We start from the raw sequence: 15,897 nt of genomic DNA on the forward strand, positions 1-15,897 counted from the left end.
ATGGCTCTGCTTAGAATTCTTCCACCATTATTGTTGTTGAAACCTTGTTGAGGTCTCTGTTGATCCTTCCATGAGAGATTTGGATGATTTCTCCATGAAGGATTATAGGTGTTTCCATAGGGTTCTCCCATGTAATTCACCTCTTCCATTGAAGGGTTCTCAGGATCATAAGCTTCTTCTTCAGATGAAACGTCCTTAGTATTGCCTGGTGCAGCTTGCATTCCAGACAAACTTTGAGAAATCATATTGACTTGCTGAGTCAATATTTTGTTCTGAGCCAGTATGGCATTCAGAGTATCAATCTCAAGAACTCCTTTCTTCTGATTCGTCCCATTGTTCACAGGATTCCTTTCAGAAGTGTACATGAATTGGTTATTTGCAACCATTTCAATGAGTTCTTGAGCTTCTGTAGGCGTCTTCTTCAAATGAAGAGATCCTTCAGCAGAGCTGTCCAATGACATATTGGACAGTTCAGACAGACCATCATAGAAGATACCTATGATGCTCCATTCAGAAAGCATGCCAGAGGGACACTTTCTGATCAATTGTTTGTATCTTTCCCAAGCTTCATGGAGGGATTCACCTTCCTTCTGTCTGAAGGTTTGGACTTCCACTCTAAGCTTACTCAATTTTTGAGGTGGAAAGAACTTTGCCAAGAAGGCATTGACTAGCTTTTCCCAAGAGTTCAGGCTTTCTTTAGGTTGTGAGTCCAACCATATTCTAGCTCTGTCCCTTACAGCAGAAGGGAATAGCATAAGCCTGTAGACCTCAGGGTCAACCCCATTGGTCTTGACAGTGTCACAGATTTGCAAGAATTCAGCTAAAAACTGATGAGGATCTTCTAATGGAAGTCCATGGAACATGCAGTTCTGTTGCATTAGAGAAACTAATAGAGGCTTAAGCTCAAAGTTGTTTGCCCCAATGGCAGGGATAGAGATGCTTCTCCCATAGAAGTTGGGAGTAGGTGCAGTAAAGTCACCCAGCACCTTCCTTGCATTGTTGGCATTGTTGTTGTTTTCGGCTGCCATGTCTTCTTCTTTGAAGAATTCAGTTAGGTCCTCTACAGAGAGTTGTGCTTTAGCTTCTCTTAACTTTCGCTTCAATGTCCTTTCAGGTTCAGGGTTAGCCTCAACAAGAATGCCTTTGTCTTTGCTCCTGCTCATTTGAAAGAGAAGAGAACAAGAAAATATGGAATCCTTTATGTCACAGTATAGAGATTCCTTGAGGTGTCAGAGGAAAAGAAAAATAGAAGGAAGAGGTAGAAGACTTCGAACTTAGTAAGATAGAGTTCGAATTGTGCATTGAGGAGGAGTGTTAGTCCATAAATAGAAGGATGTGAGAAGAGGGGAAGAAATTTTCGAAAATTAATTAAAAGAAATTTTGAAAAAAATGGTAATTGATTTTCGAAAACTAAGATTGAGAAAGAAATAAAGTGATTTTGAAAAAGATTTTGAAATTGGAAATCAAAGAGATATGATTGAAAACTATTTTGAAAAAGATGTGATTAAAAATATATGATTGAAAAGTAATGGTTTTAAATAGATATGATTGAAAAACAATTTAAAAAGATTTGATTTTTAAAATTAATGACTTGGCTAACAAGAAAAGATATGATTCAAATATTAAACCTTTCTCAATAGAAAAGGCAACACACTTGAAATGTTGAATCAAATCATTAATTGTTAGCAAGTATTTTTGAAAAGTGGAAAGAATTTGATTTTTAAAGTATATGATTTGAAAAGATATGATTTGAAAAAGATTTGATTTTGAAAAATTATGGAAACTTGAAAAAAAATTTGAATTAAAAATAAAATCTTCTCTCTTGTGCCATCCTGGCGTTAAACGCCCAGAATGGTATCCATTCTGGCGTTTAACGCCCAAAATGCTACCCTTGTGGGCGTTAAACGCCCAGTCAGGCACCCTGACTGGCGTTTAAATGCCAGTTTTCCTTCCTCATTGGGCATTTTGAACGCCCAGCTTTTTCTGTGTAATTCCTCTGCTGTATGTTCTGAATCTTCAATTCTCTGTATTATTGACTTGAAAAGACACAAATTAAAATTTTTTTTGGATTTTTAGTAATGAGGAATAATCAAAATGAAACTAAGATCAACTAAACAATGCATGCAAGACACCAAACTTAGAAGTTTGTATACTACTGACACTAACAAATTGAGAATGCATATGAGAAACAACAAAACACTCAAGACAAGAGAATTTAAAGATCAGAGCAATGAAATCATCAAGAACAACTTGAAGATCAATGAAGACACATGATTGAATTCAAAGAATGCATGCAATTGACACCAAACTGAAAATGAGACACTAGACTCAACAAGAAACATAAAATATTTTTGGTTTTTTTTATTTTGTAAATTTTTTTTGGATTTTTCAAAAATTATATGGAAAAGAAAATAAAGAGATTCAAAATTTTTAATAAGAATTCCAGGAATCATGCAATGTTAGTCTAAAGCTTCAGTCTAAAGAAACTAGACATGGCTAGCCAAGCTTCAGCAGGACATTGCATTCAAGAGCTAAATTGATGAGAATCAATCAGCTTTGGTGATTATAAGAACATCACCTTGAAACTCTAGAATTCATTCTTAAAAATTCTGAAAAATACCTAATCTAAGCAACAAGATGAACCGTCAGTTGTCCAAACTCAAACAATCCCCGGCAATGGCGCCAAAAACTTGGTGTTGTTGCTGGATCAAAACTTGGCACTGTTATTGCAGGGAACAAATGCGAAATTGTAGTTAGGACATTTAATTCCCCGGCAACGGTGCCAAAAACTTGGTGCACGAAATTGTGATCATCAATGGCGCCATCAACATGGTACGCACAATTGCAATCTCAACTCTTTATCACAACTTCGCACAACTAACCAGCAAGTGCACTGGGTCGTCCAAGTATTAAACCTTACGCGAGTAAGGGTCGATCCCACGGAGATTGTTGGTATGAAGCAAGCTATGGTCATCTTGTAAATCTCAGTCAGGCAGATTCAAATGGTTATAGATGATTTATGAATAAAGCATAAAGTAAAGATAGAGATACTTATGTAATTCATTGCTGAGAATTTCAGATAAGCGTTTGGAGATGCTTTGTCCCTTCCGTCTCTCTGCTTTCCTACTGTCTTCATCCAATCCTTCTTACTCCTTTCCATGGCAAGCTGTATGTTGGGCATCACCGTTGTCAATGGCTACAGTCCCGTCCTCTCAGTGAAAATGTTCAACGTGCTCTATCACAGCACGGCTAATCATCTGTCGGTTCTTAATCAGGTTGGAATAGAATCCAGTGATTCTTTTGCATCTGTCACTAACGCCCAGCCTTCAGGAGTTTGAAGCTCGTCACAGTCATTCAATCCTCGAATCCTACTCAGAATACCACAGACAAGGTTTAGACTTTCTGGATTCTCTTGAATGCCGCCATCAATTCTAGCTTATACCACGAAGATTCCGATTAAGAAATCTAAGAGATAAACATTCAAGCCTTGTTTGCTTGTAGAACGGAAGTGGTTGTCAGGCACGCGTTCATAAGTGAGAATCATGATGAGCGTCACATAATCATCACATTCATCATGTTCTTGGGTGCGAATGAATATCTTAGAACAAGAATAGGCTGAATTGAATAGAAGAACAATAGTAATTGCATTAATACTCGAGGTACAGCAGAGCTCCACACCTTAATCTATGGTGTGTAGAAACTCCACCGTTGAAAATACATAAGAACAAGGTCTAGGCATAGTCGAATGGCCAACCTCCCATAATCTAAGAAATAGACATCCAAAGATGATCCTAAGATCTAAAGTGATCAAAAGATTTAAGGATACAATAGTAAAAGGTCCTATTTGTAGAGAACTAATAGCTTAGGGTTTACAAAGATGAGTAAATGACATAAAAATCCACTTTCGGGCCCACTTGGTGTGTGCTTGGGCTGAGCATTGAAGCTTCTATGTGTAGAGACTTTCTTGGAGTTAAACGCCAGCTTTTGTGCCAGTTGTGGCGTTTTACGCCAGAATTCTTGAGCTGACTTAGAACGCCTGTTTGGGCCATCAAATCTCGGGCAAAGTATTGACTATTATACATTGCTGGAAAGCCCAGGATGTCTACTTTCCAACGCAATTGAGAGCGCGCCAATTAGGCTTCTGTAACTCCAGAAAATCCACTTTGAGTTCAGGGAGGTCAGAATCCAACACCATCTGCAGTCCTTTTCAGCCTTTGAATCAGATTTTTGCTCAGGTCCCTCAATTTCAGCCAGAAAATACCTGACATCACAGAAAAACACACAAACTCATAGTAAAGTCCAGAAAAGTGAATTTTAAATAAAAACTAATAAAAATATAATAAAAACTAACTAAAACATACTAAAAACATACTAAAAATAATGCCAAAAAGCGTATAAATTATCCGCTCATCAAAGATCAAGAAGAACACCAAGAACAAAACTTAAGGAATTGAAAGAAAACAATAACATGCAAAAGACACCAAACGTAAAAATTTTGAAAACCCAAGACACCAATTTCAAAAATTTTAAAAGAAAAGACACGAGAAGACATTAAACTTAAAGATTGACACAAGATTCAAACAAAAGATACTTTTTTTGAAAAATACTCAAAAAATTCGAAAAGGCTCAAATAAGAACAAGAACAAAGACTCAAACACAAGATCAAGATTAGTAAAGAAAAGAAAAAGGTTTTTGAAAAAGTTTTGATTTTTTCGAAAAAAAGAAATTAAAATACTCAAACAATACATAATCTAAGCAACAAGACAATCCGTTTGTTGTCCAAACTCAAACAATCCCCGCCAACGGTGCCAAAAATTTGGTGCGCGGAATTAAACTTTGGACAACTGAACCAGCAAGTGCACTGGTCATCAAAGTAATACCTAAGTGAGTCAGGGTCGATCCCACGAGGATTGTTATTTGAAGCAATCTATGGTTATCTTGTAGATCGTACTTAGGCGGATAGAAAAGTGGGTAGGTTGTTTAAAGCGCATAAAAAGAAAATAAATAAAACGTTAATCAATTGATGGTGAAAGTAATGATAAGAAGATAGTTAAGGCTTCAGAGATGCTTTATTCTTCTGGATCAATTCGGTTTTACTGTCCCCAACTGTGAATGATTTCTTCTATGATAGACTGTATGTGATCAACGCCTTTCTTGAGAGGTCACCAATGCTCCTCCAGATCTGAACCCCAAGGTTAGTGCGGAACCAGTCTGATTGAGGGTGAAGCTCCTGCAGTCCATTCCCCTTAGTGATCCTACTCAAAACGCCATAGACAAGGTTGAATATTCCGGATTAGAGAATGTTGCGCCTTTGGTTCTAGACTTTACCACAAAGACTCTAATCTCCCCAAACCTCAACTGAACTGATGTCTCGAGAAGTCCCCAACGAAGTCGTGGATTAGCCAACTAAGAGATGTATAATCAAGCTAGTGGTTCATCATTGTCCGATGAAAGACTCACTCTAAACCCATGTAGAAAGAGATTACCTTATGCCAGTTCAACGCATTCATAAGGATGAAGAATGAAGATATATCTTAGAATAGAGAATCAAACATGGATTGAAGATAAAACAACAATACTTCATTAATCCATAAAACTCAGCAGAGCTCTTCCCCTCAACCTAGGTGGTATAGAAACTCATACTGATAGAAAATACAATGTGTAATTTAAAAATATGTTGGAAGCTCTTAATTTCTCCCTTAAAAGTGTAAAAGTTCTCAAATAAATACTAGACTAATGAGTAAGGATTACATAAGAGGTGTAAAATAGTTTTTTAGTTCGAAAATCCACTTCTAGGGCCCACTTGGTGAGTGTTTGGGCTGAGCTTGATTGAGATCCACGTGCTAGGAGGCCTCTAGGGCGTTGAACGCTAGCTAGGGGGTCCTTTTTGGGCATTGGACGCTGGTCTCTTCTCCCTTGGGCATTGGATGCTAGAATAGGGCAGATGGCTGGCGTTGAATGCCTTTTTTGGGCCTTTAATTCTGAAGCAAAAAATAAACTATTATACATTATGGGAAAGCCCTGGATTCTATCTTTCGATAGCCATTGAGAACGCTCCATTTGGACTTTTGTAGCTCTGGAAAATATTTTTCAAGTGCAAGGAGGTCAGATCTTGACAACATCTGCAGTGCTTTCTCTGCCTCTGAATCAGGCTTTAGCTCCAGCTTTTCAATTTCAACAAGAAAATACCTGAAATTGCATAAAAATACACAAACTGAAAGTAGAATCCAAAAATGTGAATTTTGCACTAAAACCTATGAAAAATTGATAAAACTTGAACAAACATAATAAAAACTATATGAAAATGATGGTTGAACGCCAGCTAGGGAGCAATGCCTAGCGTTGAACGCCCCATGGGGGGCATTCTAGGTGTTCAATGCCCCACATGAGATGTGAAGCTGGCGTTGAATGCCAGGAAGGGAGCGTCCTAGGCGTTCAATGCCCCAAAGGGAGAGGAAAATTGGCATTGAACGCCAACCAGGGAGTGCCCTAGGCGTTCAACACCTTAATGAGGGCAGCCAGCCCCAATCATTGACCCCCTTTGGGCGTTCAATGCCCAATCCTGGCGTTCAACGCCAGGTAGGGGACAGGCAGCATGAGTTCTACAACTTTCTCAGCAAAGTGGGTCCCACAGATTCTCTACCTACCCCACCTTCTTCTCTCTCTTACGTTCTCTCTTCCCCATACACACACTTTCCCATACACCATCAACCAATCACATCCCCATCACCTTTTCGTCTTCCCAAAACCCTTCATCACTCCCATAATTCAATTCCCACCAACCCCACCCATTTCAAATTCAAACCATTCCCACCCATTCTTCCCTCCCTCAAAACCAAAACCCTAACCCTCCCACTCCTATAAATACCCCTTCATTCCTCTCATCACCCTCACACCTAAACATTCTCTTCCTCTTCCCTTATACACTCTAAACACTCTTCCCCTTCCTCAACCCTACTTGGCCGAAGGCTTCTTTTCTCCCTTCCCCCTTTATCATTCTTCCTTCTTCTACTCCTTTCTTTCCATTTTGTTCTCATTTGCTCAAGGATACCAAACTTCCTAAGTTTGGTGTTGCAACAGCTTTGCTTTTTTACTTCTACCACTCTTAAGTATGGTACCCAAGGTCAGTGAAGCCTCAAGGAAAAGAAAAAGAAAGGCTTCCACTTCTTCTTCTGAACCTTGAAAAATGAAGAGATTCTTCACCAAAGCCCATCAAAGCCACTTCTATGATGTGGTGGCAAAAAAGGGTCATCCCCGAAGTTCTCTTTAGGCTTAAAAAGGATGAGTACCCAGAAATCCAACAAGAAATCTAGAAAAGAGATTGGGAAGTACTAACCAATTTTATTCCGGAGGTTGGAATACTAATGGTGAAAAAATTTTACGCCAATGCTTGGGTCTCCAAAAAGTATGATACTAGTGTGAACCCACAGCCCAAGAACTGGCGCACCATGGTGAGAGAGCGACTCCTGGATTTTAGCCTAGAAAGTGTAAGAGTGGCACTCAAACTACGACAAATGCTAGGAGACCCACACTCTTACACCAAAAGGGTTATCTCCGATCAGAGGTTGGAGTAAGTACTTACTGACATCTGTGTGGAGGGAGCCCAATGGAGGCTAGATACACACGTCAGGCCCTACCAATTGAGTAGGCTTGACCTCAAGTCTATAACTAGAGGATGGTAGAATTTTATCCAACGTTCCATCATCCCTACAAGTAACCGATCTGAGGTTACTATTGACTGAGCAATAATGATTCATTGCATTATGCTTGGCAATGACGTGGAGGTACATGAGGTGATACCTCGAGAATCGTACAAGGTGGCAGAAAAGCCCTCCACCCAAGCAAGGCTAGCATTCCCAAATCTCATCTATCACCTATGCAATTCAGCTAGAATTGTCATAGAAGAAGACACCCCCATTGAGGAGGACAAGCATATCACGAAAAAAAGGATGGAGCTTGTTAGAGAGTCAGCACATGAACCATAGTAACAGCCTGTGCAGCCGCCTCCACCAGAAATCCCTGAGATACCTTAAGGGATGTACTTTCCTCCCCGTGATTCTTGGGATCAATTAAATACCTCAATAGGGGGGCTGAGCTCAAACCTAGAGTAGCTGAGGATGGAGCACACTAAGCACGACACTATCCTCCATGAGATGAGAGAAGATCAGAGAAGGTTGATGGAGGAGCAGCAAAGGCAAGGGCGTGAGATAGAGGAGATCAAATGCTCCATTTGATTCTCAAGAGGAAGCAGCAGCCGCTGCCGCTAAGGTGGTTGAGTCCCAATATATCTCTTTGTTTTATTTCTATTTTCAATGTACTTTAGTTTACTATTTTTTTTTCTTTTCTCAGTCATGATCACAAGTAGTATTTTCTAGTTCTTCTGTTTTATTTTTATTATAAAATATCTATTGTGTCACCACCATGCTTAAAAGAAATTTTTTTAAAAAAAGAAATAGTGAGATGCATAAGTTTTAAGTATATCATGAGTTATTCCAATCAATTTGATGTGGTGGCCTTGCATTTGTTTCTGAATGTATGACAAAACAATGCATAATTGATATTGGAATTAAGAATATTGGCTCTTGAAAGAATAGAGGATTTAGAGAAATATTATTGACTCTATGAAAAATAAAAAATATTGATTCTTTAAGCAAGAAAAAGCAGTAGAAAAAGAAAAATAAAAAGAAAACGAAAATAATAATAATAAAGAAAAAATATATGCTCATGAAAGAAAAATCAAAAGAGCAAGGATCCAAGGTTTTGAGCATCAATCGTTACGAGGGCCAAAAATCAGCCTAAAAAGCTCAAATGAGTTGCTATCCCTAACTAAATGCTTGTGGTGTGAAGGTGTCAAGTGAAAAGCTTGAGACTGAACAGTTAAAGTCATGATCCAAAGTAAAAGAGTACGCTTAAGAACTCTGGGCACCATTGACTGGGAATTTAAGCAAAGCTAAATTCGAATCCAAAGGATTCCCCTAGTTAAGTGCCTATGGCGTTTATGTATCCGGTGGTAATATAAGAAAACAAAACGCTTAGAGTCACGGCTAAGCTTAAAAAGGTGAAAAGCACCAAAAGAAGTTTCGTTCAAGAATCAAGAAAAGCTAAACTAAGAGAATCAATAATATTATCTGGATTCTAGTTCCAAGAGAAGCCAATACTTATGAGTTTCAAAGGAAAGTGAGATGCCAAAACTGTTCAGAAGTAAAGAGCTGTTAGCCCCACTCATCATTTCAAACTGAGCTTAATTGAAAACTTGAAAACTTATTGTAACTCTATCTCTTCTTTTTAGTCCTACTTGTTTTTGGTTGCTTGAGGACAAGCAACAGTTTAAGTTTGGTGTTTTGATGAGCAGATATTTTATACGCTTTTTAATGTCATTTTCTTAGTATTTTCAGTATGTTTTGTTGAAGTTTATTATGTTTTAGTAGGTTTTTATGAAAATTTCACTTTTTAGATGCTACTTTGAGATTTTATGTTTTTCTTATGATCTTAGGTGAATTTTGGGTGAACTTGGCAAGTTTTGGCAAAAGTCTGATTCAGAGGCAAGAAAAGCATAGAAGATGATCTGACCTACGTGAAAACATCCTTTTTAGTTTGTTAATTTGCTAAATTTAATTCACTTTAATTCCATTTGATGCCTTGATTTGTTTGATGAAGTGATTTCATGTTTAGAAGGTAAAGATTGGATTGAAGAAATGAAGAAAAAAAGCATGAAAAAATGAAGAATTCATGAAGAAATGAAGTTTGGAAATCTGTCCAGTTCCACGTACACGTGACCAGAGTTTTCGTCAAGCAACACGTACACGTGACCTCCGCGTATGCATGACAAGCAGTACGTGACCAACTTAAAAAAAACACGTTGGGGGTGATTTCTGAGCTTGCTCAGGCCTAAATCCAACTCATTTCTGAAGTATTTGAGACCAAATTCAAGAAGAAACAATTGGGGGCAATTAGGGTAGTGTAGTAACATGTCTTAGGGTAGTTTTCTTGAGAGAGAAGCTCCCTCTTCTCTCTAGAATTAGGGTTTTTAGTTTAAGTTTCTCTTTAATTTCACCTTTTAATTCTTGTTTTAGTGTAGTTTCATTTACATTTTTATGTTCTATTGTCTTTAGTCTCTTAGTTTCCTTTGCTAATTTCTCACTTGTGCCACTTTTTATGTTCATGAACTCTTGTTACTTTTAATTTCATTTAATGCAATTTGATGTTTTATATTTCTTTGATGTTTGTTTGAGTTATCGTTGTTATTTTCTTGCATTTGGTAGTAGTAGATTTTATTATTTTTGCAATTTAATATGTTTTTCTATTTATGCAGACCAAGTGTTTGATAGAATGCTTGGCTTAGTTTTAGAGTATATTTTGAGCATTCTTGGATTGGAAAGAGAAGTTTGGTAATCTTGAGTCATTAATACCCAATTTATATTGGTGATCTAGAGTTGTTAGTTGATCTTGTTTCCATTGATGCTACTTATGGATTGGGATTAACTAGGCTTATTTGACTTTCTCTTAATAAGGAGATAACGTAATAGGCTTAACTCTTGTTAATTATTGTGTTATAATTAATGACTAGGATAGAAAACCTTGATTCTCAATCCTTGCCACGAATGCCTCTTTAGTAGTTGTTATCTTTAGTTGTTTAATTTAATTTATTGTTATTTAAATTTCTTACCATTTATTCTTGTCTTATCATCAACCTATCCCCGTATACTCATAACTAATAATTGAGCACTCGATTGTAATTCCTAGGGAGAATGACCTGGGAGCAATACTCTCGGTTATTTTATAATGTTGAACTTGTGACAACCAAAATTAAACTTTGATGCGGGTCGATTGTTGGTTTGGAACTATACTTGCTACGAAGCAATTCTCTTATTGAGAAGAAAATTCCAAACCGATTATTGGCATCCCATCAAGTTTTTTGCGCCGTTGCCGGGGAATTGCAATGTGTGCTTGTTATTGGTTATTGTTCACATGTGAATATTGTGAATAGTTTGATTTTTTTGTTTGTTTGCTAGTTTTAGGAGTTTGTTTTCTTTATCTCTTACTAGCTTTTATTTTTATTTTCTCTTGTTACTATGAATTCTCACCCATTTGGCTTTGAGTTTGGAAATCATAGATGGGAGGAGCCTCAATCATATGGACATTCTTCTTGGTGACAACATCTTCCGGTTTCTTATGGGTACAATCCAACTCCTGATGCATACTAGTCTAATAAATGAGGTCCTTGTGGCTGTCAACCACAACCACCATATGCATATGAGCCCTTCCCTCAACATAACCTTCAACAACCTTACTCACAAGTCCCATACCACCATTCACCTCCATATGATCCTAACTCATATCCACCATACTAACAATCATATGAACCATACCTAGAGCCACCACCATTCCAACATCAATACTCCAAAGAGCCACTAATTCCATATACACCACCTCAAGACTTTCACCAATATGAACCACCTTCCAACTATGATATCATTCCTACAAACAATAAACCCTCTCTTCCACCACCACCTTCATTGGATGAAGTTCTCCAACCTTTAATGCAAGAACAAAGAAAGCTTCTTTCCATTCTCCAAAGGTGAGAAGAAGACCTCCAAATGATGGCTACTATAGCTGAAGCGATGAAGCACTTAATCTCATTGTGCTCATACAATCAAGACACTCCCATTGATGAATGTGGAGGATTAACCGAGGAGCACAATGTGAAGGAGAACTTGGAACTTCAAGGTGAAGAAGACAAGTTGAATCAAAAATCGCAACAAGAGGAGAAAGTTGAGATAATTGAACTAGAAGAAGTGGTTGAAGATTGAGGAGATGTTGAATGAAAAGAGGAATCTAAAGTTGTAGAGCCCTCTTTCATGGAGTTTGAAAGTGATGTTGAGAATGATAGTGCACAACCTCTAAAGCATATTGTGAAAAAAGAATTGAAAGAAATGGAGCAAGCAACAAGTTCTCCTATCAATGATGATTCTGCATCAACATATGATCCTTTTGAGCTTGATGAATCCTCCCCCGTTGAATTTACATTTGATGTTGAGGTAGACTTTTCTCAACCTTTGAGGTTTAACTTGAGTGATGGGGAAGAGTTTAAAGAATTTGGTGAGGAAGAGATTGAATTAAAAGGAAGTTGTCAAGAGGTGGAAGTAATAAAAAAAGAGCACAAGGGAGTGGAGATTGCTTGGTCAAGACCGTTGGAGGCACATCTCCCCAAGCCATCACCATCCATTATTTCATTCAAGTGGGTAAATCTCTTATCCCTAAGCTTTCTTATTTTGCTTGAATATGGTTTCCTTGAGACGGACAGTTAACTTAGAGCTCTTTGTGGCTTTAAGAGCAAAAGGGAGATGGTTAGTGGTTGGAACCAACATTTAAGGTTCATTATGGTTAAGAGCTTAAAGTTTAAGTACAAGGATTGGTGTGATACTCAATTGTTTGAGCATATGTTTGGATGTCTTCATGATAATTCTAAGAACTTATCACCCAGTTGGAATTGTGATGATCAACTTGAAGACGGGTGTGAAAACAAAGTATGGGATCCCGGATTATTATATGAGGATCAACTTTGGGAGCTCATAACTTGTTCGGAATTCCATCAAGGTTTGGTGCAATCAATTAGTAATCTTGGAGCATTTTGGAGATCCATGCATTGTTAGAAGTTCAAGGATCAATACAAGCATAAGCCGCCATGACAATGAGCTCCCCATAAGTCCAACTTAAGGACAGTAAACAAAAGTGCTAGTTGGGAGACACCCCACCACGGTAAACTCTTTCTATTTTCTATTTTGTATATAGTTGATAAATAAATTGAGCTTCCATTGTTAGGTACTTCCTTTCTCTATATCATTCTTGTATATATTGCTCTTAAGTGATTGATTGCTTAGGTAAATTTTTGTTTTAGGTTGCATATTTGAATAGTTAATAATCTTGTCTTCAATTACCTTTTTATTTTGAATTTCATGCTCAAAGATTTTGTTAATTTTGGAGTTTGGCTTATGTTTATTAAAAAAATGATAGCCTATCCCGCATACGCTTGACCCACGCATACGCGTGACACCCTAGAATCTGATCGTGCCAAGATCGTGTGTGGACTGTGACATCGCACGATCCAAATAGAAAGTTGTGCCAGGATCGTGTGGAAAGTGTGCGTCTAGCACAAATTCATAACACGCATACGCATCACATTCTGTTTTCCCCGGTCCCACATACGCATTACCTTTTTTTTCCTCGATCCCATGTACGTGTGACCTTCCGCGTATGCATGACCTCCCCTGTCTCACATACTCTTCTTTTCTTCTCTTCTCTCCATCTCTTTCCTTCTTTTCTCTCCTCTTCTCTTCTTTTCCTCCTCCAACCATCATCCACTACTATCATTCACCATCTACCATCATTTTCCTTAGTTAGTTAGTTATTTAGTTAGTTAGTTAGTTTAATTTTCAATTTTAGGTGATAAGTGTTGGATAATTGATTTGATTTGCTATTTCTTGATTCTAAAATTATTCATTGTCAAATTCCTTTATTGAGGTTGTAATTTGTTTCTTAGTATTGAATTTTCAAGCTTAATTTTGTGCATACTGTAACGACCCAATTTTCAGTACACCTAGAACATATCGGAAACTGAGCGCTACCAATTTGTCATCCTAATTATTATCTATTATTTATTATATGAGCCTGATTCGTTGTTAAAAGCGTAGTTAGTTTGCAAGGTACTTCTTTTTGAAAACGTTTGGATTAATAAACAAAATGATTCATAATCAATTCACAAATAATAACAGATAAAACAGTTATAAACAACCACACGTATATACATTTCAATAGTTAATAACATTCGGTTATCCAACCTTTATTAGAGTAAAGATTTTTAGTTAGAAAACCCCTAGATATAGCTAGATAATAACTATATACATATATATACATACAATATCCCAAGCCCTGACCTGTTCAAGAAGTCCCTAAGCTGGCACCTAGGCTAGCCTAGACTCTATACTCACCTACTCCCTCTAAACTACTAAAGCGACGAAAAGTACGTTCTAAGTCTTGAAAACTCAAGTCAGGTGGAATGTCACCAAGAGATGGAACATCATCTACTACTCCTCTACACGAACAAACATTGCCATATGATGTTCTTCTGGTACCTCATCAAGTAGCCACATAACAAGAGTCTCGTACACAGGATTTAGGTTAAGGTTCAAGTACAAACGGGGTGCAGACACTGGTTGGTCTCACAGTATATACATATAAATAGAGGACGAGATTCACCCCAGATTCAGAAGACTACCTAGAGCAGAATCCTTTTTACAAACGGTCGTCAGTGAACTACAAAAGGGTACTCATGCCTCCATCTAAAGGGGGAAGGGAAGGAGAAGGGGTAAGAACTAGGGAGTTCTTAGTAGAGCTGGGGTTATTAGTTAAGTTCATTAATTATATGTTGTTTTGCAAACAAATAGCAGAATACAGAGAAACAGTAAACAGAAGATACATATAAATAGAGAAAATAGAGAACACAAAAAATAGAACACAAATAGAAGAATACATGAAAATAAAACACAGACACAGTGAATAGAATACATACAAAGAAAGCATACATTCAAACAACAATCATAACAGAGGAAATGTGCAACCAAATATGATGCATGTCTAGCCCTAGTGCAGGTAATGAGCTCATTTGTTGGTTACTAACCTGATCCTGATGTTACCCAGCAACCTCTATTTGGATAACGCTTTCTTGTTGGCAATACCCATTGCAAGCACCCTTTGTCTTGCGAGGTACCCATTGCAAGCACCCTTTGTTTTGTAGGGTGGCATTTGTTAGCCTATATATGCCTAACATACTCACTGTAAGCAACCTTTGTCATACAGGAGTACAACACACTCACTGTAAGCAACCTCTGCCTTACATGAGTACAACACACTCACTGTAAGCAACCTCTGTCTTACATGAGTACAACACAACAGAAGAACACTAATCTCGATACCTCTGTAAGTAACATTTGTCTTACAGCAAAGCATTATAGCAAGGTATCCCAAGAAAGCATTCCCCGTGATCGTACCACCATCTATCTGACTACCTCAATGCAGCAGATGAACACACAAAAGTCTCTAGAGTTGCTTTAATGCAACAAATGACCTTTCAACAGGCCCTCTGCTTGTTCTCTAATCTCTTTATCATGTTACTCTGTTCTCTTTGAATCTTTACTCTGCTCTGATTACTCTTTTCTCTGTATTCTCTTTACTCTGCTCTAATTTCTCTACTTAACGTGTGTATTTAAAGCTTATGTAAATTTTGGTATGAATAGTTAGACTGTCCTAAGTATAGGTTCATTAATTCTATACTGAAATAATTTAACTTTTCATATAATACCTAACCCTAGTCGCAACTCAAGGACTAACTATGTTGCCTTAGTTTGTTCACTAATCTCTATCTGCTTTTCTGTTATTAAAACTTTACAGACATTTCTTTGGTTTTTATCTTTTCTTTAACTTTTTATCTTTCCTTTATATTTGCCTCACTAGCATGTTATTACCACTCCCTAAGTGTTTTATGAAGGTAATAATGATATTCTGCGCTTAAAGTTGTCTTTCTAAAGCTTTTACAAAAAACTGCATTTTCTGCATTATTTTATTATTTTTATTAAAATATTATTTTTAATTAAATATTATTATTTAATATTTTATTATTATTTATTATTTTATCATTAAATTTTTGAAAATTACCCTCACTTTAAGTTTTAACCCTTAAAATTTATTTTTTACCACCCGTAACTTTTAATATTTCTACTTAACCACCCTAACTTTCAGAAATTACCAAAGAACCCCCCAGACACCAAAAATTTTACATCCTTGCCCTTTTAAAGATCTAAAGCCTATTCTTCAATGTTCTTCATCATACTTAAAGTATTC

General features: G+C 37.2%; 1 non-coding gene across 1 annotated transcript; it reads left to right on the forward strand.

Moving 5' to 3' along the window:
* Window positions 1-519: 519 nt before the first annotated feature.
* Window positions 520-623, forward strand: LOC112793421 (small nucleolar RNA R71). Its single transcript, XR_003198113.1, has one exon. It is a non-coding gene; the product is annotated as a small nucleolar RNA R71 (small nucleolar RNA).
* Window positions 624-15,897: the final 15,274 nt, after the last annotated feature.

This window comes from Arachis hypogaea, chromosome 3, assembly GCF_003086295.3.
Source record: "Arachis hypogaea cultivar Tifrunner chromosome 3, arahy.Tifrunner.gnm2.J5K5, whole genome shotgun sequence".
NCBI classification, from domain to species: domain Eukaryota; kingdom Viridiplantae; phylum Streptophyta; class Magnoliopsida; order Fabales; family Fabaceae; genus Arachis; species Arachis hypogaea.